Genomic DNA, 27108 nt, shown 5'->3' on the forward strand with positions numbered 1-27108 from the left:
ATCTGAAGAATGAATGAATGTGTTTAAAAACAACTTGTTAAATGGAATTCCTTTAAAATTCAACAGATTAGCTGGTCCATTAAGTATGTCCTTCATGTAAAGCAAAGAGTAGGTAACAAAAATAGAATTAGAATTATATGGTATTCTTAAGTAGCATATCTGCTATCACATGTTTAATGTGATCAGTTAGTACTACTTCAGCATGTCTAGTTAGAGGCTTAAAATAGCATTTGGGAATGGACTCTTCCTTTGCAATTTCATTAGATAATCTTTGTTCAACCAAAGGCCTGGTTTTTGAACTTTAATTGGATTTAGGGTGAACATTTAGGCTCTGTTATTTGTTGGTCAAAGGACACACTTTATATGCTCATTGTCTTTCCCACTGCAACCAAGAATATCAGTCACCGAACATGAGGATCAAAGTAAGAGACAAAAACTACAAAGCTAACGATAATCGCTTTAAAGTAAATAAGAAAAAGTATACATAACAAATGAATGAAAATACAGTAACATGAAAATGATACTACATCCGTCAGCAGGAGCAAGGGGGTCAGAAAGGGAAATAAATGTCATGTGTTACCAAAGTAGAAAAAGATAAACAAATGCTGTAGCTTCTCGTTCATCCACCATTATTTAAAAAAGAATTGTGAAGATATGTGAAACCTAAAACCTACGTGTTTATATTTTTATGTGCTGAATTAAATATTTTTAAAAGGCATTGTATTTCTTTCTGCTTGGCAAACTCTTTACTTGTCCACACTCACAAATAACATATTTTACTTTGCAGAAACTTCTAGCCTAACTTCCCACTCATTAACAGAAACTTCCTGACACCTAATGGGGAATGCTGCAGAAGACATTTCACAGCTCAGAGTCATCTGGAATATTTTAATATTAAAATATTATGCTGATTCATTTTGACTTTAATAACCTTTCAAATAAAAGCATCAATTATCTCTGATATTTGACAAGTTAAATAGGCATTATTGTGCAATGACAACTATGCAGACTAGTTTTGTCCTAGGTTTGAAACTCTCTTCACCTCTTCAGCCTCAATTTTCTAATCTGTAAAGTGAAATGGTTGGCTTTTTTAATATTTCTAAAATAGGTTCTGCTTTTTAAAAATCAATTATTCTGTGAACTGGCTTTCATTAACCATAGTATAGTATAAAATGCCTTGGGACCTAGTGATGGTTGGAGATGTAAAGTTTTTTTTTTTTTTTTTTTTTTTTTTTTTTTTTTGAGACGGAGTCTCGCTCTGTCGCCCAGGCTGGAGTGCAGTGGCGCAATCTCGGCTCACTGCAAGCTCCGCCTCCCGGGTTCATGCCATTCTCCTGCCTCAGCCTCTCCGAGTAGCTGGGACTACAGGTGCCCACCACCACCACCACGCCCGGCTAATTTTTTGTATTTTTAGTAGAGACGGGGTTTCATCGTGGTCTCGATCTCCTGACCTCGTGATCCGCCCGCCTCGGCCCCCCAAAGTGCTGGGATTACAAGCGTGAGCCACCGCGCCGGGCCGTAAAGTTTATTATATTGTCAACTTTTAATTTTCTTTACTTGTTAAAATTGAACAGACTGTAGAGCATGCACAAACATTCTTTCTTTCTATTTATTTATTTATTTATTTTTTGAGACGGAGTCTCACTCTGTCACCCAGGCTGCAGTACAGTGGCACGATCTCGGCTCACTGCTACCTCTGCCTCCTGGTTCAAGTGATTCTCCTCCCTCAGCCTCCCTAGTAGCTGGGATTACAGTCATGTATCACCACGCCCGGCTAATTTTGTATTTTTAGTAGAGACGGGGTTTCCCCATGCTAGTCAGGCTGGTCTCGAACTCCTGACCTCAGGTGATCCGCCTGCCTCAGCCTCCCAAAGTGCTGGGATTACAGGCGTGAACCACAGCACCCAGTCACAAACGTTTTTTCAATGTAGTCTCATCTGTGCACTTTAAGGATAGCATTTGCAGCTTAGATAACCAGGAACTTCCTGGAGATAACCAATGGGGTACAGCAATTCTGGATTTACTACAAGTAGCTCTGAAACTTTTTCCCTACTATGTTAACTTTTTATCTAAAACAATTGAAATGTAAGGTTTAAAAATTGGGAAAGAGTAATTAAAGTATAAGTGTAATTAATGTAGGGAGATGTAGTGATGAACTGATTAAATATTCTTCATTTCCTAGATTTGTAAGTTGTTTTTATTTGCTCTTGTTTTGCTACAGAGTATAGACTATGAGCACCGAGTTTGTTACCAAGACATTCCCAAATGATGTCAGAGGAGATGGATCCCCTTGATGTCCTTGCCTCTGCTTTTACTAAGAATTAATAAACTTAGCTATCTGTGCCAATGTCTATATTAGCTCTCTAATTCTTTATTATAATGGAATTTCTAGCCAACCCTATATTTTGTCATTCCATTTACTTTATCCATCTTGGTTCTCTGAAAGACAAGGTTAAAATAAAACCCATCAGCTTGAGTAATTCAAATTGAGCTGCCAAAACAACGCAGCAGAAAGCAAAATTTAGAAAACTATGCCACCCCTCCCCCTTACATCTTCCATTGTTACCTTTTACTTGTGTAATTTCAAGTGTTCTTTGAATTAAGTCCTGTGGTTTTTACAAAAAAAATGACATTTTTTAATAATATCTTTGATTTTTCAAATTGCAAAAGCAAAAGGAGTTTAAAATAGAAAATTTGGAAAATATATCAACATAAGAAAAAGGAAACAAAATTATTTCCATCACTGAGATTTCATCATTGTTTATAACTCAAAGGCTTTTCTTCCTGCATGGGATTATATTATAAATAAAGTGTGGCATTTTTTTTAACATTTAAAATTACATCATAAGACTGTCCTTTGTCATTAAATATTCTTCAGAAACATAATTTTACTGGTAGTATATCATTCCATCATATGTATATATGAAAACTGACAGTTAACCAAACCAAAGAAAGAGCTGATTGAAATGAATTATTAAAGCTGTCTTTCTCTTCTTTCCATCATTCTTGATGGTAACAGAGCAGTCAACGTAGTTTGAATTGTGTCATTTCTTCTCTATAAGCCATGATGACAGGAATCTCATTATCATCTGTCCCTGGTAACAAAGGTGAAAATCACACTGTCCTTTTAACCCCTTATTGAATACTTCTGTCACTTGTTATATCTTCAGGGCCTCTCCTGTGTGTGGTGTGCAATCATTTAGTACTAAGCAGAGAGGAAGTGACAGAAGCTTGGGCAGAGAGCACTTCACGTTGGCTTCTACACCCCCACCCCCAGAACACAAGACAGAGACAGAGGTCATACTAATATTGTAACCGAGCCACAGCCAAAGCATCATCATACTTAGGTCAGGCAGAACATCGGGGAATGCTGTTTGCCTCTCTCCCTAGATCCCCAGACAATACACTTTTGGAAAATGGGGTGATCTCAAACTCTGCTCTCCAATCCATCTACTCCCAGAGCCCAGCATCAGCTGTCACAGAAAATATGATGTCTGTTGACAGTAATATTACAGAAGTTGCTGGAGACCAATAATAGCTTATTCATTATGTGCCCTTATTTGATAGCACATTAAATATTTTTCTACTTTTAATAGAATGTGAATTTATTTCCTTCCTCCTGGTTTGCAATAGAAGTAATAATCTCTAGGCCTCTCCTTCACCATATTATCACTATGATTGGTACTATTAAGAGGGGTCTCACTTAAGTACCTCCTTAGTCTTGATACATCCTTCAGCAAATATAACCAAGCCTGTCTCCCATCAAAGACTGTGTAGTGCTTTCAGCAGCTTCAAAACTGAGTTTAATATGACTCTAAGTCTCTCTTGTGTCCCACTTTCCAAAGTTCTAAAGACTTACCAGGACACATAGCCTCATACCTGTAACATCTCAAAAACTGAACAAAATTTTCAACTGATTCAGAAGCTTATAATAAAAACAAAAACAAAAGAAACAACAAAATTGTGTCTTCAGGATGAACAAAAATAATGTCTCCAAAGAAACACAAGTCAAAATCTTGACCAGTATTGTTATTGCCAGCTGCAGACCCAGGCAGAGGTTTAGTATTACTTGGAAGAAGGTATTCAAATGGGGTAAGAAAAGTGAGTAAACACTCTGAGTTTCAGCTTCATTTTGACTCCATTCAATCTACCACAATTGACTATACTTGACAGATAATGAATTAATACTCAACTTTGAGTTAGCCTTCAATCAAGTGGATGATTTTAATAGCCAGCTTTCCTAATCCTTGAAGAAGAATCCTACTGCATATACCACCTCTCTGCCTAGATAGGGGCATTTGAAAAACCCCATCATTTTGTAAAGTTTGGAAATGTGTTATGGTTCTACCCCTTTTTTTCACTTACAGTTCTTTCTATATTAAAATCCTTGCACTTCCATTCCTCGTTCACAAATAGCTCTAAAAGAAGAGTAGGTATTCACAAAAAGAAAAGTAAAAATACTATCGTACTATAAACAATTATCTGAAACTTTATTTTCTTACTTAACAATGTGGCATATGTCATTATATGTGAGACATACTCTTTTTCACATTTAAAATTATATTAAACATTTTTAAATTAAATTATATATTACATACATTATGTAATATATATATATACACACACCATGGAAACAGTATAAATAAGCTGTGTATACATATATATATATATGTATATACTTGCATATATATATATACCATGAAAATAGGATACATAAGCTTGTATCTATCTCTCTCTATATATATCATAGATTATTTGATGATTTCACTATCTGTTGACTCTTATTAATTTTTCTTTCCTTCCTTTCTTCCTTATTTCTCTCTTCCTTTCTTCCTTCATTGCAGCATCACTCACAATAGCCAAGATATGGAAACAACCCTATTGTCTACTGACAGGTGAATGGATAAAGATAATGTAATATATATAAATATATATGTAGATATATAGATAAAAAATGGAATATTATTGAGTCTTAATAAAGAATAAAATTCTGACATATGTGACAATACGAATGAACCCAGAAAACATTACGTCAAGTGAAACAAGCCAGGCACAGAAAAGCATATAGTGCATGATTCCACTTATATGTGGGAGCTAAAATAGTCTTCGCTCCCCCTTACTGAACAATGGCTTTAAAAATTGTCTATTCTCATTGCTTCCACTTCTTACATCCATCCTGTCATCAACCCACTCCATTAAAATTGAATTTTCTATCATTCCACCAAAACTCCCTCTATCAAAGATGGAGTGACCTCCACATTATAGATACACTGATTAATTCTCATTTCTCCTTCTTTGATCCATTGGCAACATTACAACCATTGGTATTTCTTCTTCCTTGAAATACTCTATTCTTGTGTTCAAGAATACTTGTTCTTGTTTCATCTTTCTCATGTATTGCTTATTGCTTTTCATCTTTCTCCTTTGCTGAGTACTTATCTTCTCATTGATCTCTTAACTTTGGAGAAACCCAGAGCTCAATCCTCAGACCTCTTCTATATACTTATTACCTCAGTAATACTTTCCAGTTCCATTATTTAACTACCATCTATGTACTAGCAATTCCTGATATATCTTCCAACGTTTTATATCACCAGCTACCTATGTGACATTTTCACTTAGATGTATGAGTCAGATTACACTGCAGTAAGAAACAGCATGACAATGCCTGTGGCTTAAAACAACAATGTTTATTTCTCATTTATACCTCTTGCCAGGGAATCAGCAAGAGGTCTACTTATTGTAGTTATTCATAGACCACGGCTGATGGAAGCTCCATCTTGACACCTGTTTTCATAATCACAGAGTCAAAAAAAGAGAAGATGACAAATCATGCATGTTGATTCTTGAAGCTTTCACTGAGAATAAATGCATGTCACATCTGTTCACATCTCAAGCACTTACCATCTGACATATTATTCACTTAATAATTTGCAGGTTAGTTTTCCATTTCTCTCTTATTACAATATAAGCTCCATGGGTTCACAGACTTGGTTGTATTTGCTGCTTTATTTTTAGTACCTAGCACAGTGTCTAGCACATAGTAGGCACAAAATAAATATTTATTAAATAAATGCTCTCTTGTATTTATTTCATTGTATTCTATTTAGTTGAATTATTGATAAACACATATGACGATTAATCTTCTAAACTCATCTTTCACCACCATCCATATACTTTGAGATGTAGTGCTCTCACTGGTAACATACCCAAATAGTCTGCAGTTGGAGTTGGAAGTTCCCCTTTGACCTAAGTGTTATTTAGAACAATATTTTAAAATACTGGTTGGATATTTCTATGAATTTCAACTGTTTGTTTTTAATTTCTAGCTTTATTTCATAGTAATCAGAGAAGCAGTAGAGGAGGGTGCCAAAATAAAGAATTTCTATCACCAGCATACTCTGTGCACATAAAAAAATGTGCAATTACAGCAAATAAACATTAACTACAGGATAAAATATCAGATCTTTTGCATTTTCATGAAATCTAACCTTACTAAATATTTCACCTCTTCTATGTTTTCTTCCAAGGTTTCAGCATGCTGTTCCCATGACAATACGCACATTGAAAGAGGGTTATAAAGTCCTAGCATGTAATCCCAGAGGAATATAAATTAACTTTCTTATAGGGGACATGCTTAGGTTGTTCCTGCCGTGTTTACATTTTGCATTTAACAGCACTGTCCTTCTAAACTCTCAAAAAATATATATGCTGAGGAGGCAGAGAAAGATGATGAAATGGAAGGCTTTACCAGTTGCCACCCCACCCCTCAAGTACACCAATTTAACAACTATGCACATTAAAAATGCACCTTTATGATAACCAAAAATCAGGTGAGCACCCACAGTACTGGTTTTAACTTCATATCATTGAAAGAGGCACTAAACAGCTAGAAAAAACAGTCTTGATTCACCAATGGCACCCCTCCCCAACCCCACTGCAGCTGCAGCAAGATGCCAAGACTATTTAAGTGCACTGCGAGAGGGAGAACACAGCAATTGTGAGGCATTGAACTCAGTGATGTTGTGTAAGAGCAGAAAGAAAAACCGGACCAAACTCAACTAATGCCTGCCCATGAAGGGAGAATTTAAACCAGCCCTAGCAAGAGGGGAATCACGCAACCCCAGAGGTCAGAACCTGAGTTCCTGCAAACCTCACCAACCTGGGCTAAGGTACTCTGGGGCTCTAAATAAATGCAAAATGCAGTCTTGGAAACAAGGACTGCAACACCTAGAAGAGTCTTAGTGAGGGACTGGGGCCAGAGTCAGTGAACTGGGAGGCAGGAGACCTACTGAAACTTCAGCTTGGGCAGCCAAGAGAGTGCTGGCATCTCCCCTCTCCTCACTTCAGTCCGCAAATTTCAAAGCCCCAAAAGAGACTCCTTCCTTCCGCCTGAGGATAAGAAAGGTAATTGTGGAAAGGACTTTGTCTTTCATCTTGGATGCCAGCTCAGCCACAGCAGGATAGGGCACTCATCAGAGTCCTGAGGCCCTGTTTCCAGGACCTAGCTCCCAAATGACATTGCTAGACACACGCTGAGCCAGAAGGGAACCTGTTGCCTTGAGGGGAAGGACCTAGTTCTGGCAGCATTCATCACCTGCTAACTGAAGAGCCCTTGGGCCCTGAATAACCAGCAGTGATACCCAGGCACTAAATTGAGGGCTTCGGGTGGGGGTCTGAGACTCGATGGATTCAGGTAAGACTCAGCAAATTTCTAGCTGTGGTGACTGTAGGCAAAGACTCCTTCTGCTTGAGAAAAGCAGAGAGAAAGGTAAAGGGGATTTTCTCTTGCACATTAGGTACCAGTTTAGCCACAGTGTGTAGAGCACCAAGCAGGCATTTGGAGTCCCTGATTCTGGGACCTGGCTATTAGACGGCATTTCTAGACCTGCTCTGGGCCAGAGAGGAGTTCATGTCCCTGGAGGGTGAGTCCCAGGCAAGGCAGCATTCACCACATGGTGACTGAAGAGACCTGGCACCTTAAGGGATTATCGGCAGTAGGCTGGTAGTATTCCACATGTGCCCGTGGTGGTGGTAGCCATGGGGTGAGGCTCCTCTGCTTTTGGAAAAAGGAGGAAAGGGTAGAAAGAATGGCATCCATTGGATTGACTGCCAGCTCAGCCACAGTACAACAGAATACCAGGCAGACTTCTAAAGTTTTTGAATGTAGTCCCTGGCTCCCAGACTGCAACTCTATAACTGCCTGGGGCTAGAGGGAACTTGCTGCCCTGAAAGGAACGACAGAGGTCTGGTTGTCTTTGCCACCTGCTGACTGTAGAGCCCCAGGGCATTGAGCAAACATAGGTGGGAGAAAGGAAGTGGTTACAGTAGGCCATGGGTGAGACCCAGTGTTGTGCTGGCTTCAGGTCTGACCCAGTGCAGTCACAGTGGTAGAGGCCACAGGGGCGCTTACATCACTCCATGCTCAGCTTCAGGTGGCTCAGAACAGAGAGGGAGAGACTCTGTACATTTGGGAGAAACTAAGAGAAGAAAACAAGAGTTTCTGCTGATAATCAAAAGAATTCTCCTGAATCTTGTCCAAGACCCTCAAAGCAGTACCTCCATAGGTCTGCAAGAACAACAGCATTACTGTGCTTGGGGTGCCCCCTAAAGCAGACACAGCTTAGATCAGAACACCCAAGTCCTTTTGAATATCTGGAAAGCCTTCTCAAGAAGGACAGGTATGAACAAACCCGGACAGTGAAGACTACAATAAATATGTAACTCTTCAATGCCCAGACACAGATGAACATCTACAAGTATCAAGATCATCCAGGAAAACATAAACCCAACCAACTAACTAAATAAGTCACCAGTGGCCAATCCTAAGGAAACAAAGATATCTGACCTTTCAGACAGAGAATACAAAATAGTTGTGTTGCAAAGACTCGAAGAAATTCAAGATAACAAAGAGAAGGAATTCAGAATTCTATCACAGAAATTTAACAAAGAGAGTTAAATAATTTAAAAGAAGCAAGCAGAAAATTTGGAGCTGAACAATGCAATAGGCATACTAAAGAGTGCATTACATTTTTTAAATAGCAGAATTCTTCAAGCAGAAGAAAGAATTAGTGAGCTTAAAGATAGGCTATTTGAAAATACACAGTAAGAGGATAAAAAACAAAAAAATAAAAATAAAAAACAAGGAAGCACACCTACGGGATCTAGAAAATAACTTCAAAGGGGAAAATCAGAGCTAACGGCCTTAAAGAGGTGGTAGAGATTGAGTTAGAAGTAGAAATATTATTCAAAGTGACAATAAGAGAGAATTTTTAAACTTAGAGAAAGATGTTAATATCCAAGTACAAAAAGGTTATAGAGCATCAAGCAGATTTAACCCAAAGATGATTACCTCAAGGCATTTAACAACCAAACTCGCAAAGGTCAAGGATGGAGAAAGGATCCTAAAAGCAGCAAGAGAAAAGAAACAAAACATGCAGCAGAGCTCCAATACTTCTGGACATCTCAGTGGAAATCTTATAAGCTGGAAGAGAATGGCATGGCATATTTAAAGTGCTGAAGGAAAATACTTTTACCCTAGAATAATATATCTGGTAAAAATAACCTTCAAACATGAAGGAGAAATAAAGACTTTCTTAGACAAACAAAAGCTGAGGGATTTCAGCCACACCAGACCTATCCCACAAGAAACACTTAATGGAGTACTTCATTCAAAAATAAAAAGATGTTAATGAGAAATAACAAATCATCTGAAGGCGCAAAACCCACTGGTAATAGTAACTAAACAGAAAAACACAGAATATTATAACACTGTAAATGTGGTATGTTAACTATTCTTATCCTTAGTAGAAAGACTAAACTATGAAACAGTCAAAAATAATAATGACAACAATCTCTGCAGACATAGATAACACAATAAGATGCAAACGGTAAGTACAAAAGGTTAAAAAGTAGGTAACAAAGTTAAGGCATACTTTTTATGAGTTTTCTTTTTGCTTACTGGTTTGATTGTTTGTCCATGCAAACAGCGTTAAATTATTATCAGCTTAAGATAATGGGTTACAAGACAGTGTTTCCAAGCCTCATTGTAACCTCAAACCAAAAAACTTACAATAGACACACCAAAAATGAAAAGCAAGAAATTGAATCATATCACCAGAGAAAATCACCTTCACAAAAAAAAAGAAGGAAGAGAAAACAATAAAAAAGCCAGAAAACAAATAACAAAATGGCAAGAGTAAGTTCTTACTTACCAATAATAACACTGAATATAACTTTACTAAACTCTCCAATCAAAAGACACGAACTAAAATTTCCAATCAAAAAACATACACTGGCTGAATGAATTAAAAAAGTAAGACTCACTCACCTGTGGCCTAAGAAAAATACAGTTCACCTATAAAGGCACATATATACTAAAAACAAAAGGGTACAAAAAGATATTCCATGCAAATGGAAACCAAAAAAGAAAGAGAAAGAGTAGCTATACTTATATCAGAGAAAACAGATTTCAAGACAAAATCTATAATAAGAGACAAAGAGGAACACTATATAATAATAAAGGAGTCAATTCAGCAAGAGGATATAACAACTTTAAATACACATGCACTGAGTAAAGGAGTCCCCAGGTAGATGCAGCAAGTACTATTAGACCTAAAGTAAGAGATAGACTCCAATACAATCAGAGCTGCATACTTCAACACCACACTTTCTTCATTGGACATATCTTACAGACAGAAAATAAACAAAGATACATTAGACTTATCTACGCTATAGACCAAATGGATCTAATGGATATTTACAAAACATTTCATCCAATGGCTGCAGAATATACATTTTTTTTTCCTCAGCACATTGATCATTCTCAAGGACAGACCATATGTTAGGTCACAAAACACGTCTTAAACAATTGAAATTATATCAAGCATCTTCTCTGACCACAATGGAATAAAACTATAAATCAATAATAAGAGAAATGTTTGGAAACTATACAAACATATGGAAATTGAACAATATGCTCCTGAATTATCAGTGGGTCAATAAAAAAATTAAGAAGCAGATTGAAAAACTCCTTGAAACAAGTGACATTGAACATACAACACACTAAAACCTATGGGATGCAGCAAAAGCATCCTTGGTCTATGTATCCTTGTTTGCAGATGATATAATCTTATATTTGGAAATATCTAAAGACTCCACAAAATAACTATTGGAATTATAAAACAAATTCAATGAAGTTGAAGATACAAGATTACTATGCAAACATCAGTAGCATTGCTATATGTCAACAGTGAACAATGTGAAAAAGAAATTAAAAAGTAATCCCATATTTAATATTGAAAGAAGTTTATAGCTATCAGAACCTATATCAGAAAAGAAGAAAAACTTCAAATAAAAAATCTAAGGATGCATCTTAAAGAACTAGAAAAGCAATAGTGAACTAACTTCAAAATTAGCAGAGGAAAAGAAATAATAAAGATCAGAGCAGAAATAAATGAAATTGAAACAAAAATATACAAAAGATCATTGAAACAAAAAGTTGGTTTTTTGAAAAGTTAAACAAAATTGACAAACCTTTAGCCAGACTAAGAAAAAAAAAGAGAGAAGATCTAAATAAATAAAATCAGAAATGACAAAGGCAATACTGCAACTGATACTGCAGAAATTCAGAGGATCATTAGTGGCTACTATATGCCAGTATATGCCAATAAGTTGAAAAATCTAGAAAAAAATGGTCAAATTCCTAGACAGGAACAACCCACCAAGATTAAATCAGGAAGACATCCAAAACTTGAACAGACCGTTTCCAGTAATGAAAGCCCAGGACCCAGTGGCTTCACTGTTGAATCCCACCAAACATTTAAACAAGAACACCAATCCGACTCAAATTATTCCAAAAAAAAATAGACGAGGAGAGAGTATCTTCAAATGCATTTTGTAGGGCCAGTATTACACTGATACCAAAACTAGACAAAGACACATAAAAAATAAATAAATAAATAAATAAATAAACAAACTACAGACCAATACTTCTGATATATATGGATGCAAAAATCCTCAACAAAATACTAGCAAACATAATTCGACAATACATTAAAAACATCATTAATCATGACCAACTGGGATTTATCTTTGTGATACACCAATGGTTTACCGTATGTAAATCAATCAACGTGATACATCATATCAGCAGAATGAAGGAGAAAAACCATATGATTATGTAAATTGAGGCTGAAAAATTATTTTGATAGAATTTAATATCCATTCATGATTTTAAAAAAAACCCCTCAAAAGACTGGGACTAGAAGTAACATACCTCAACTGTGTCAACATGGTGGCGCCCAGGTCCTAATTCGAGAAACGTGCACCTTGACTAATTCGGTTTTCTGTGGTTACGAGAGAAGAGCCCGGTTTATCGAGGGGCAGTCCCCAGGGCTGCCGAATCCAGCAGCCAAGGAGAGCGGCACCGGGCCCTGAGGAGAAAAGCGCCCACGTGAAGTCCAGCAGACGACAGTCACTGAGGGGGCTGCCAAAATCCCAGCGCCAACGAGGTCTTTTATAATCTTGTGCAGGAATTCAATCGGGACATGACATGTGCTGTGATCATACAGTTTGCTCGCATTCAGCTTGGGGCCAAAGGAATCCAGATCAAGGTGCCAGGAGAGAAGGATACACAAAAGGTGGTTGTGGACTTGTCAAAGCAAGAGGAGGAAAAGGTTGAACCGAAAGAGAGTGAAAACCCGGCCTCAGGAGACCAACCTCGCACAGCGACCGTGTGGGAGATCTGTGAGGAAGGCCTGCATGTGCTGGAAGGCCTGGCAGCTTCAGGCCTACGTTCCATTCGATTTGCCCTAGAGGCGCCTGGACTCAGATCTGTGGTTGCAAAGATGCCTCTGCCCGGGCTGTGGATCTCATATGCTGGAATGTGCAGCTCAATGACGTGGCCCACCTGGTATAGCCCAGCCAAGTAGATGCCTGGATGCTGATGTACCAGCACCAGAGGGTGTCGGAGAGGTTCGACGTCATCCATCTGGACCCCTATGGCAGTCCTGCCCCCTTCCTGGATGCAGCTGTGCAGGCTGTGAGTGAAGGAGAGTTGCTGTGCGTGACCTGCACGGACATGGCGGTGCTGGCGCGGAACAGTGGGAGATGTGTTATAGCAAGTTCGGTGCCATGGCCCTCAAGAGCCGGGCCTGCCACGAGATGGCCCTGAGAATCGTCCTGCACAGCCTGGACCTCCGCGCCAACTGTTACCAGTGCATCGTGGTTCCGCTGCTCAGCATCAGCGCCGACTTCTACGTGCGTCTTTTTGTCCGTGTCTTCACCGGCCAGCCCAAGGTTAAGGCCTCAGCCAGCAAGCAGGCGCTGGTGTTCCAGTGTGTGGGCTGCGGGGCCTTCCACCTTCAGGGCCTCGGCAAAGCGTCAGGAGTCCCCCGCGGCCAGGTCAAGTCCTCTGCAGCCTGTGTTCCCCCGTAACCCCGAGTGTGAACACTGTGGGCAGCGACACCGGCTTGGTTGCTCCATGTGGGCAGAGCCCATCCATGACCTGGATTTCGTGGGTTGTGTCCTAGAGGCTGTGAGCGCTAACCCCCGCCGCTTCCACACCTCGGAGCAGATGCGAGAGGGTCCTGAGCGTCATCACTGAGGAGCTCCCGGATGTGCCTCTGTACTACACCCTGGACCAGCTGAGCAGCACCCCCCTCTGCAACACGCCCAGCCTCCTGCCGTTGCGGTCGGCCCTCCTCCACGCTCACTTCCGGGTTTCGCTCTCCCACGCCTGTAAGAACGCTGTGAAGACGTATTCCCCGCCTCCGCCCTCTGAAACATCATGCGCTGCTGGAAGAAGGAATGTCCGGTGAAACAGGAGCGACTCTCAGAGACCAAACCAGCGTCCCGCATTCTCAGTGTGGAGCCCAGGCTGCAGGCCAACTTCACCATCCAGGAAGATGCCAACCCCAGCTCCCGCCAGCGACGACTCAAGCGCTTCCGGGCCAACCCGGAAGCCAACTGGGGCCCCCGGCCTCCTGCCTGGCCAGGGAGCAAGGCTGCCGGCGAAGCTATGGCGGAGAGACGCAGGCTGCTTCCTAACGAGCGGAAGGAGCCTCCTGAGGACAGCGCCCAGCGAGCTGCCCTGCTCAAGACATTTCCTTGCAAAAGGGTTAAGGAGGGGGGTCGGGCGCGGTGGCTCACGCCTGTAATCCCAGCACTTTGGGAGGTCGAGGCGGGCGGATCACGAGGTCAGGAGATCGAGACCATCCTGGCTAACACGATGAAACCCTGTCTCTACTAAAAATACAAAAAAATTAGCCGGGCGTGGTGGCGGGCACCTGTGGTCCCAACTATTTGGGAGGCTGAGGCAGGAGAATGGCGTGAACCCGGGAGGCGGAGCTTGCAGTGAGCCGAGATCATGCCACTGCACTCCAACCTGGGTGACAGAGCGAGACTCCATCTGAAAAAAAAAGGGGGGGGGGAGTTAAGGAGGGCACCTGTGAATGCGGGGAGTAGTGCTGCTACTCCCACAGCCCTATGACACCCAGGGTCTCTGCTGATGCTGCTGCTGACTGTCCAAAGACCTCCAACCATGGACCCCCTGGACCTGGGGCTGCCACTGGGCCCGGAATAGACTGAACCAATAAAGAGATGTCGACTGGGCGCGGCGGCTCACGCCTGTAATCCCAGCACTTTGGGAGGCCGAGGCGGGCGGATCACGAGGTCAAGAGATCGAGACCATCCTGGCCAACATGGTGAAAGCCAGTCTCTACTAAAAGTACAAAAAATTAGTTGGGCATGGTGGCACGCACCTGTAGTCCCAGCTACTCGGGAGGCTGAGGCAGGAGAATCGCTTGAACCCGAGAGGCAGAGGTTGCAGTGAGCCGAGATGGTGCCACTACACTCCAGCCTGGCAACAGAACGAGACTCCGTCTCAAAACACACACACACACACACACCACACACACACACACACACAGAGAGAGAGAGAGAGAGGTCATGTAATCTCCCGATTAAAAAAAAAAAAGAAGTAACATACCTCAACATAATAAAAGTCATATATGACACACACACCCACAGCTAGCATCACATTGATTGGGGGAAAAGATGAAAGCCTTTCTTCTAAGATCTGGGACATAAAAAGGATGCCCACTTTCACCACTGTTATTTAACATAGATTTCAAAGTCCCAGCTTGAGCCATCAGACAAGAGAAAGAAACAAAGTTCATCCAAATAGGAAAGGAAGAAGTCAAATTATTTTTGTTTGCAGATGATATAACCTTATATTTGGAAAAATCTAAAGACACCACAAAATAACTATTAGAATTATTAAACAAATTCAGTAAAGTTACAGACACAATATAATATACAAACATTTCCAGGTCGTTGGTCTAAGCAAAAATTTATTGAGTAATACCTCACAAGCACAGGTAACCAAAGTAAAAGTGGACGAATGGTATCACATGAAATTTAAAAGCTTCTGCAGAGCAAAGGATACAATAAACAAAGTGAAGAGTCAACCCACAGAACTGGAGAAAATAGTTGCAAACTTCCCAAACTCAAACAACTCTATGGGGAAAAAAACGAATAATTCTATCCCCAAATCCCAAAATGGGCAAAAGATGTGAAAAGATACTGCTCAAAAGAAGACATACAAATGGCAACAGGCATATGAAAAGCTGTGCAACATCATTGATATCATCAGAGAAATGCAAATCAAAACTACAATGAGATATCATCTCATCCCAGTGTAAAATGGCTTATATGCAAAAACAGGCAATAACAAATGTTGTGAGGAAGTGGAAAAAAGGGAATCCTCGCACACTGTTGGTGGAAATGTAAATTAATACAACCACTTTGGAGAACAGTATGGAAGTTCTTCAAAGAACTAAAAATAGAGCTACTGAATCATGCAGCAATCTCGCTACTGTGTACATACCCAAAAGAAAGGAAAGCAGCATGTTGCAGAGATATCTGCACTTCTGTACTTCTTGCAACACTGTTCACAATAGCCAAGATTTGGAAGAAATCTGTGTCCATTGGGTAAAGAAAACATGGTACACATACACAATGGAGTACAATGCAGCCATAAAAAGGAATGGGATCCAGTAATTGCAATAACATGGATGGAACTGGAGGTCATTCTGTTAAATGAAATAAGGTACAGAAAGACAATCATTGCATGTTTTCACTTATTTGTGGAACCTAAAAATCAAAGCAATTGAACTCATGGAGATAGAGAGTAGAAGGACGGTTATCAGAGGCTGCAAAGGGTAGTGGTGGTTGAGGGGGAGGTGAGGATTGTTAATGGGTACAAAAAAATAGAAAGAATGAATAAAACCTACTATTTGGTCTCTTAACAGGGTGACTATAGTCAATAATAATGTAATTACACATTTTAAAAATAACTAAAAGTATATAATTAGATGTTTTGTTATACAAAGGATAAATGCTTGAAGAAATGGATACCCTATTTTCCATGATGTAATACTCAAACCAAAGTATCTCATGTACCCCATAAATATACACACCTACTATGTATCCACAAAAATTTAAGATAAAAATTTTAAATAAAAAAGAGAAATGTGACATATAATATATATTATGTGATATATAGATCCACAAGTTTGCTAGGGGCTGGTGGCAGTTTGAGCTCTCTGATTCTCATTAGTCTTTGATGTTTGGACTGGTAGTCCCTTTTCTCAGGAGCTTTAATCAAAACAATGTCCTTTCTCATCACTCTAGCCAGGAACTGTGAAGCTAAGTAAGGCCAAATCAATCTCCCTGCCCTTAATCTTGTATGTATTTCTAAGTGTGAATTCCCTACTACTATTTAATAGTCCTGTAGGATAAGTCTGATATCAGAATTTAGACTGCATTTCATCCTTGTTCCAGTTGGAACTTTTTCTGATTTCCCTCCTCCACTCCCCTCCAAGCTTAACCTCATCTCCTTTCCCCTCTCCTCTCTTTTCATCAGCTCTCTTGTACATATATACTACACACACACACACACACACATACACATACATATATACATACATATATATCCACACACACACACACACGCACACACATATATATATTATGAGTGCTAAATAAGAGATTATAAGGAGAATATTTGACAATTAATAGGTAAATAAGTGACCATTGACTAGTAGCTATTATTAAGGCAGTTAGCATTTATTTTAACTCTCCATCCCAAAATAACAGAATATATATTATTCTTATCTGCACATTCACATACTCTAAAATAGACCACACAATCAGACATAAAACAATCAAGTACTGAAATTGCTGAGTCAAATGGTATTTCTGTCTTTAGGTCTTTGAGAAATTGCCAGCTGTCTTCCACAATGGTTGAACTAATTTACACTCCCACCAACAGTGTAGAAGTGTTCCTTTTTTTCCACAACCCCACCAGCATCTCTTATTTTTTGACTTTCTTATAATAGCCTTTCTTACTGGTGTAAGATGGTATCTCACTGTGGTTTTGATTTGAATTTCTCTAATGATCGGTGGTGTGGAGCTTTTTTCCATATGATTTTTGGCTGCATGTATGTCTTCTTTTGAAAAGTCTCTGTTCATGTTTTTTGCCCACTTTTTAATGAAGTTGTTTGTTTTTTACTTGTAAATTTGTTTAGGTTTCTTATAGAGGCTGGATATTAGACTTTTGTTGGATGCACAGTTTGCAAAAATTTTATCTCATTCTGTAGGTTTTCTGTTTATTCTGTTGATATTTTCTTTTGCTGTGCAGAAACTCTTTAGTTTAATTAGATCCCATTTGTCAATTTTTGCTTTCATCGCAATTGCTTTGGGCATCTTTGTCATGAAATGTTTGCATGTGCCTGTGTCCTGAATGTTTTTGCCTAGGTTGTCTTCCAGGGTTTTTATAGTTTTGGGTTTTACATTTAAGTCTTCAATTCATCTTGAGGTGATTTTTGCATATGGTGTAAAAAAGGGGTCCAGCTTCAATTTTCTGCATATGGCTAACCAGTTATCCCAGCACCATTTACTGAATAAGAAGTTCTTTCCACATTGTTTGTTTTTGTCAGCTTTGTCAAATATCAGATGATTGTGGGCGTATGGCCTTATTTCTGGGCTCTCTATTCTGTTCTGTTTGTCTGTGTGTCTGTTTTTTGTATCAGTATCATGCTGTTTTGGTCACTGTAGCCCTGTAGTATAGTTTGAAGTCAGGTAGCATGATGCCTCCAGCTTTGTTCTTGTTGCATAGGATTGCCTTGGCTATCCAGGCTCTTTTTTGTTGTTGTTGTTACATATTAGTAGGAGTTAAATGATGAGAGCACATGGACACATAGAGGGGAACAGCACACACTGGAGCCTTTTGGAGGGAGGATGGTGAGAGGAGGGAGGGGATTAGGAAAAATAACTAATGGTACTAGGCTTCATACATGGTTGATAAAATAATCTGTACAACAAACCCCCATGACAAAAGTTTACCTATGTAACAAACCTACACTTGTACCCCTAAACTTAAAAGTAAAAAGAAGACTATCCAAAGCAAATTATAAAAATTAGAAATTATACCAAACACACTCTTGGACCACAGTGCAATAAAAATAGACATCAATGCTAACAAAATCACACAAATCCATACAGTTACATGGAAAGTAAACAACTTGCTCCTGAATGACATTTGGGTAGATAATCCAATTAAGTTAGAAATCAATTAATTATTTGAAACTAATGAGAACAAAGATATTACATACCAGAATGTCTGGGACACAGTCAAAACAATGTTAAGAGGGAAGTTTATAGCACTAAACGCCCACATTAAAATGTGAAAAAGATCACAAATTAACAATGTAACATCACACCTAGAGGAACTAGAAAAACAAGAGCAAACCAACCCAAAAGCTAGCAGAGAAAATAACCAAAATCAGAGCTGAATTGAAGGAAATTGATACATGAAAAAAACACACAAACGATCATGACTAAGGGTTGGTTCTTTGAAAAAAAATAATAAGATAGAAAGACCACTAGCAAGACTAATAAAGAAAAAGAGGGGGAGTGGCCAAGATGACTGACAAGAAGCAGCTAGTGTGCATGGCTCTCATTAAGTGAAACAAAAGGCGCAAGTAAACACAGCACCTTCAACTGAAACATCTAGGTACTCACATTGGGGCTAATCAAGGAAACAACTTGACCCACAGAGAATAAAGAAAACAAGACAGGACAATGGCCCATCCAGGAGCAACATGGAGCCAGGGAAACTGCGCCTCGCCCAGGGAAGTGGTGAGTGAATGTGTGACCCCAGGAAACCATGCTTCTCCCATGGGTCTTAGCAACCTTCAGGTCAGGAGATATCCTTGTGGACCCACTCCATCAGGGCCTTCGGTCTGACAGATGGAGCTATGTGGATTCTTGGCAGAGCATCAGCTCAAGCATGCATGGAGAACTTGGAGCCTTAGGTACTTGGGCATTCTGGAAAAAGTAGTTGCAGCTCTGGAAAAGTGGGAGGTTATATTCCTGTACATACCTCTAGGTAGGAGGCTGAATCCAAGAGGCTGAGCAGAAACATCCTGCAGGCTCCACTTCCATGGCACCTCACAAGGTGAGATCCACTAGCTTGGAATTCCAGCCAGCTACCAGTAGTGGCATTGCACCTCCATAAGAAGGAGATCCCAGGTGGAGGGGAGCTGCCATCTCTGCTGTATGGGAGACTTAGCTGTTTCAGCCTTTGGACATTGAAGAGTTCGAGCTGACCAGGGGAAAAGGGATCCCCCAGCACAGCATAGCTGTTCTACCAAAACGTGGACAGACTGCTTCTTTAAGTGGGTGCCCGATCCCATTCCTCTTCACTGAGTGGGACTTCCCAACGGGGGCCTCCAGCCATTCCTGTCAGTATTCTGCAGCTGGCTGACAGAGATTTATTACCTCCCTGGGACCAAGCTCCCAGAGGGAGGGGCAGGGCATCATCTTTGCTGTTTGGGTGACTTAGCCTTTCCAGCCTTCATGAATCTGAGTGTGCAAGGCAATTAGGGACTGAAGTGGACCCCCAGCACAGTACAGCTGTTCTACCAAAACGGGGCCACAGTGCTTTTTTAAGCGGGACCCCGATCCCATTCCTCCCCACTGGGCAGGACCACCCAACCAGGCCTCCAGCCACCTCTTACAGGTGCCTTAGGGCCAGGAACAGGCCCATGCCTCCCTGGGACAAAGCTCCAAGAGGGAGGGACAGGCTGCCCTCTTTGATGTTTCACAGCCTTCACTAGTGATGCTTCCAGGTACTGAAAAATCTGAGATGACAAGAGACTATAATGGGTCCCAGGCATATGACAGGAGCCCTACAGAAAAGCAGCCAAACTGTTATGTGGGTGCTCATTCCCATATCCCCTCAATGGTCAGGTACTTCAGGCCTGGGCCTCCAACCAACCCACACCAGAGCTATCAAGCCAATAGCAACTTGGCAACTCCCCAGACAGAGCCTCCAGGGGCCACTAAAAGCCCCTCTGCCACTGCCTCTGCAGTGGAACTGCCCTTGCCACCCTTGGACTAATGAATGAGCAAAGACCCTAAGCGCCTCTTCCATACTTCCAACAAGCTGCAGCCGATCCAAGGAGAAGAGGTCAGTCAGTCTCTCTCATGTCCCACACACATCCCACTGCACATCCCCAGAGAGGGAACCCTTGACTTGGGACAACAGCACAGACCCTCCACCCTGGGCCGATTGCACTGATTGCTGACCTGTATCACTCTGGGGTGGAGCCCCCAGGAGACAAGCAAACAACCCTCAGCCACAAGCACAACTAAGGTCCCTTCCTTTGCTGCCTCCAAGTTGAGGAAGGAACATAAACACTGAGATTTTCACAAAGCAGCTGTGGGCAGCCCCGGAGTGTCAAGTTATGATCTACAGCCAGCACTCAAGGGGGAGAACAACCCACGCATTTGGAGCATTGAGAGGGAACACAGCTGCAACTGTGAGGAAACATAAGGGAGCCACACAACCGAGCAAGAGGCTACCAACTGACCAGTAAGCCTAAGTGCCACTTGCTGGATCACACCTCAAAACTTCAACACCAAAAATACCTAACATAAGCCCTCTGAAACCAGAGACAAGAAGTCAGCTTCAAATAAAGACTCTGCACAAAGCCTCAGCCTGCTGAAAACATCCAGAAAAGAAGTCTATTAACTCTACTCAATCTACACTGCAGTTAAAGGTACACTCACACACAGAAATGAGAATGAATCAATGCAAGAACCCCAGTAACTCAAATGGCCAGAGTGTGTATGTCCTCCAAATGATCACACCTATTCTCCAGTGAGAGTTCTTAACCAGGCTGAACTGGCTGGAATGACAGAAATAGAATTGAGAGTATGGATATACCCAAAAATTATTGAGATTCAGGAGGATGGTAAAACCCAATCCAAGGAAAATAGGAATGATAATAAAGTGATACAGGAGCTGAAGGATGAAATAGCCAGTATAAAAAAGAACCTAACAGGTCTGACAGAGCTGAAAAACACAATACAAGAAATTCACAATGCAATCACAAGTATTAACAGCAGAATAAACCAATCTGATGAAAGAACTTAAAGACTGGTTCTCTGAAATAGACAGTCAACAAAAAGAAAAAAAGAAAAAAGAATAAAGAACAATAAACAAAAACTCTGCAAAGTATGGGATTATGTAAACGGGCCAAATTTATTAATCATTGGCATCCCTGAAAGGGAGGAGGAGAAAGAAAACAACTTAAAAAACATGTTTCAATATATCATCTATGAAAACTTTCTCCAACATTGCTAGAGAGGCCAACAGTCAAATTCAGGAAATAAAGAGAATTCCATCAAGATTCTACACAAGAAGGTCATCCTTAAGACATGTAATCATCAGATATTTCAAGGCCATGGGAGCCCACCTCATGCATCAGTGTGACCTGGATGTGAGACATGAGCCAAAGGAGGTCATTTTGGAACTTTAAGGTTTAATGACCGCCCTATTGGATTTTGGACTTGCAGAGGGCCTGTAACTGCTTTCTTTTGGTCAATTTCTCTCATTTGGATTGGGTGTATTTACCCAATGTCTGTACCCACATTGTATCTGGAAAGTAACTAACTTGCTTTTGATTTTACAGGCTCATAGTTGGAAGGGACTGACTTTGTCTCAGATGAGACCTTGAACTTGGAATTTTGAGTTAATACTGGAATGAGTTAAGACTTTGGGGGACGGTCAGAAGGGCATGATTCTGTTTTGAAATTTGAGGATATGAGATTTGGGAGGGGCCAGGGGTGGAATGATATTGTTTGGCTCTGTGTCCACACCCAAATCTCACCTTGAATTGTAATACTCCCCACATGTCAAGGGCAGGAGCAGGTGGAGATAACTGAATCATGGGGGATGGTTTCACCCATACTATTCTCATTATAGTGAGTGAGTTCTCATGAGATCTTCTTATGAGATCTCATGAGATCTTATGAGGAGCAAGGTGGGAGTTGGGGAGGCAGTTGGTAAGAGTAAATGGGAGCTCTCTACATTCTCAATCTGATACAGACATGGTAAATCTGCAGAAATAAATGAAATAGGAAACAAAAACTTAGAAAATATCAATAAAACAAAGAGTTTTTCTTAAAGATCAACAAAATTGACAAACCTTTAGCTAGATTAAGAAAAAAAGAAGTTTCAAAAAATAAAATAAAAAATTAAAGAAAGGACATTACAACCAGTGCTACAAAAATTAAAAGTATAATCATCCTCTGGTTTCCACAGGGAAGTGTCTCAGGATCCCTATACATACCAAAATCTGTGGGTTTTCAACTTCCTAATATAAAATGGCACAGGATTTACAGTATTTAGATATAAACTATGCACATCCTTGTGTATACTTTAAATTATCTCTAGATTTCTTATACAATACAAAGATTTCTTATACAATGTAAATCCTATGTAAATGATTGCTATTCTGCACTGTGTTTTAAACATTTGTATTGTTTTTATTGTCATATTGTTTATTTTTTGTGAATATTTTTTCTATCTAGAGTAAGTTGAATCTGCAGATGTGGACCAACAGATATGGAAGGCCAACTGTATTCCAAGTCTACTATGAACAATTATACATCAACAAATTGGATAACCACTAAGAAATTGCTAAATTTGTAAAAACATACAGCCTTTCTAGACTGAATCATGAAGAAATAGTAAGTCTGAACAGACTTATAACTAGTAAGCTGATTGTTTAAGTAATCTAATACCTCCCCAAAAAGAAAAGCACAGGATAAGATGGCTTCACTGGTGAATTCTACCAAATACTTAAGAAGAATTAATGCCAGTTCTTCTCAAACTCTTCCAAAAGACTGAAGAGGAAAAAAACACTTCGAAAGTCATTTTATGGGGCCAGCGTTACCCTGATATTGAAGACAGGCAAAGCCAATTTAAAAAAAGAAAACTTTAGGAGAATATCCCTGATGAATATAGATGCAAAAATCTTCAACAACAATATATTAGCTAAACAAATTCAACAGCACATCTAAAAGAAAGCATCATGACCAAGTGGGATTTATCCTTAGTATGTAGGTATGGTCAACATATAAAAATCAAACAATGTTTTATACCACCTTAAAAGAACAAAGTATAAAAATCACATGATCATGTCAATAGATTCAGAAAAAGCATTTGACAAATTTGGCATCCTTTTATGATAAAATCATGCAATAATCTAGGAATAAAAGAAAATTACTTCAATATAATAAAGGGCATATATGAAAAGCTTACAACTAACATCATACTAAATGTTGAAAACCTGAAAGTGTTTCCCTAAGGTCAGAAACAAGATAAGGATACTCACTCCTGGCAATTCTACTGAACATAGCATGAGAAGTGCCTGCCAGAGCAGTTAGACAAGAGGAATATATAAAAGATATCCAAATCAGAATAGAAGTTAAAATTATCTCTCTTTGCAGATGATATAATCGTGTATGTAGAAAATGCTAAATATTTCACCAAAAACTGCTATAACTAATAAGCAAATTCAGTAAAGTTGCAAGATACAAAATCAACATTAAAAATTAGTTATGTGTCTATGCACTAACAACAAATAATCCAAAAAGGAAATTAAGAAACCCAATTTCCAATATTATCACAAAGAATAAAATATTTGGGAATAAACCTAATAAAGGAGGCCAAAGACCTGTACGCTAATGGTTCAAAACATTGTTGGAAGAAATTAAAGAAGACCCAAATAAATTGAAAGTCATACCTGGGTCATGGATTGGAAGATTGAATATTGTTAAAATGTCCATACTACTCAAAGCAATGTACAGATTCCATTCAAAATATATCAAAATCTCAATAGCATTTTTCACACACAAAAAGTGAAAAGCAATCTTAAAATTTATACGGAGTCTTAAAGTACCACACAGGTCAAAAACAATCTTGAGAGAGAAGAACAAAGCTGGAGGCATAACCCTTTCTGATTTGAAAATATACTACGTTGCTACAATAATTACAACAGTATGGGAGTGGCATAAGAGAAGACATAGACCAATGTAACCAAATAGAGTGCCCGGAAATAAGCTCACATGGATATGATCAAATGGTCTTCAACAAGGTTGCCATGACTACACAATGGGAAAAGAAACAGTCTCTTAAACAATTGATGTTGTGGAAACTGAATATCCACATACAGAAGATTGGAATTGGACCCTTATCTTACATTAGCCATAAAAAATAGACTCAATGTAGATTAAAGTCTTAGATATAAGACTTGAAACTATAAAACTCCTAGAAGAAACATGGGGAAAAACTCTTTGACATTGGTCTTGACAATGATTTTTTGGATGTGACCCCAAAAGCACAGGAAACAAAAGCAAAATTAGACAAGTAGGACTACATCAAACTAAAAAGCGTCTGAACAGCTAAGAAAACAACAGATTGAAAAGTCAGCCTACTGAATGTAAGAAGAAATCTTTACAAATCCTATGTCTGATAATGGATTAATATCCAAAACAAAATGAACTGCTACAACACAAAAGCGTGCGTGCGCACACGCGCGCACACACACACACACACACATAACCTGATTAATGAATGGGTTATGGACTTGAATAGACATTGCTCCTAAGAAGACACACAAATGGCCAAGTATATGGAAATGTGTTCAACATCATTAATTATCAGAAAAATGCAAATTAAAACCACAATGAGATATCTCCTTCCACCTGGTAGGATGACTATTATCAAACAAATAAGAGATAACAAAGGTTGGTGAGGGTATGGAGAAAGGGGACCCTAGTACACTGTTGGTGGGAATGTAAATTGCTGCAGCCATTATGAAAAACAGTATGAAGTTTCCTCAAAAAATTAAAAATAAGACTGCAAAATGATCCAGCAATACTATTTTGGGATATTTATCCAAAAGAATTGAAATCAGCATTTCAAGAAGGTATTTGCACTCTTATGTTTATGGCCACATTATTCACAATAGCCAAGAGGTGGGAACAATCTAAGTATTCACCAGCGAATGAATATGCAAATAAAATGTAATATATACAAATAATGGAATATTATTCAGCCTTAAAAAATGGAATGGAATTCTGTCATATGCTAGAACATGGGAGAAAGGGCTATGGACTTAGTCCCTTAAATCAATGGGGCTATGGACTATGGGGCTAAGGGGCTATGCAATTAGCCCCTTAGATTAATTAGGATATTAATCTAAGTGAAATAAGCCAGTCATAGAAAGATAAATACTGCATGACTCCACTTATATGAGGTATGTAAAGTAGTCAAACTCATAGAAATAGAAAGTAGAATGGTAGTTGTAAGAGGTGAAGGAGAGGGGGAAATGGGAATTACTACGCGATAAGTATAGAATTTCAGTCATGAAAAATGAAAAAATTCTAGAGATCCATTGTACAACACTGTAGTTATAGTTAACAATTCTGTACTGTGCACTCACAAGTTTAAGGAGGTAAATATCATGTTATGTGTTTTTTTTACCACAATAAAACAAAAATAGCTCAATAGTTTACCTAATTATTACCTATTAAAATTCCTTTCTGTCTTGAAAGAAAGAGTGAGGAAGGAAGAAAGGAAGGGAGGGAGGGAGGGAAAGGAGAGAGAGGGAGGAAGGAAGGGAATCTTTTGGTCTTTCATTTGTCTTTCTGTTGCTGATTTGTAGTTAAACTCATTGTGGTCTTAGACATGCTTTGTATGGTTTCTATTCTTTTACATTTGTGCTTTATGGCACAGAATGTGGTCCTTTTGGGTGAATGTTCCCTGAGAGCTTCAGAAGAATATGCTTTCTGGTGTTCTTAATGGATAGTCTATAAAAGTTAATTAGATCCAGCTGATTGGTGGTGCTGATCAGATCATCTGTAATCTTACTGATTTTCTCCCTGCTTTATCTATCAGTTATGGAGAGGAGTATCTCTATACCTGTCATAGTCTCCAAGTATAATACCTGGTTTCACTATTTCTACTTTTACTTTTATAACTTTTTGCCTCATGTTTTTTGACAGTTTGTTGTTAGGGACATACAGATTTTGGATTGGGATGTCTTCTTGGAGAATTGACTCTTTCATTGTTGAATAAACCTAACAATATTCTTTATTTCTTCTTTGTTTGAAATTTATGTAGTAATTCCAGTTTTCTTCTCATTATGAATTAATGTGGCATGTCCTTCTCAATTTCTTTACTTTTAATCTATCTGAGTCTTTACATTTAAATTGAGTTTCATGTACCTTAGAAGTGGATCTTTTTTTAAAAAAATTCACTCTGACCATATTCTTCCTTAGTTGCTGCTTTTATTTCATTCACATTTAAAGTGATTACTGATATAGTTGGTTTAAAATCTAACATTTTTGTAGCTTGCATGTTGCTTACTTCTTGTATTAAAGATTTTACATTATTAATTGTGGTTAGCTTAAATTTCTTATCTTGTAACTTCAACAACTGTGTCATATGTTAAGTCTGGTTCTGATATTTGTCTCTTCCTGCTGTATTTTTATTGTGTTTTGGCATGTATTGTAATTTTGTGTTAAAAATCAGACATATATTGGGTTATAGGAACTAAGATAAATAGGACTCTAGTGAGAATTTAGTTTAAGCTGTCTTACTTCCTGTCTATTTCTTCTTAGAAAGTCTGCATCTTGTAGCTCTTTAATTTGTAATCCACTGTGATTACATTAAAGTCCTGTTTGTGT

The 27108-nt window shown here is 39.2% G+C and overlaps 1 pseudogene; it reads left to right on the forward strand.

Annotated features, from left to right (window-relative positions):
* The first annotated feature begins 410 nt into the window (after window positions 1-410).
* Window positions 411-14589, forward strand: LOC100601296 (annotated as a pseudogene).
* The last annotated feature ends 12519 nt before the right edge of the window (window positions 14590-27108 follow it).

The sequence above is a fragment of the Nomascus leucogenys genome, chromosome X, assembly GCF_006542625.1.
Source record: "Nomascus leucogenys isolate Asia chromosome X, Asia_NLE_v1, whole genome shotgun sequence".
Classification (NCBI taxonomy): domain Eukaryota; kingdom Metazoa; phylum Chordata; class Mammalia; order Primates; family Hylobatidae; genus Nomascus; species Nomascus leucogenys.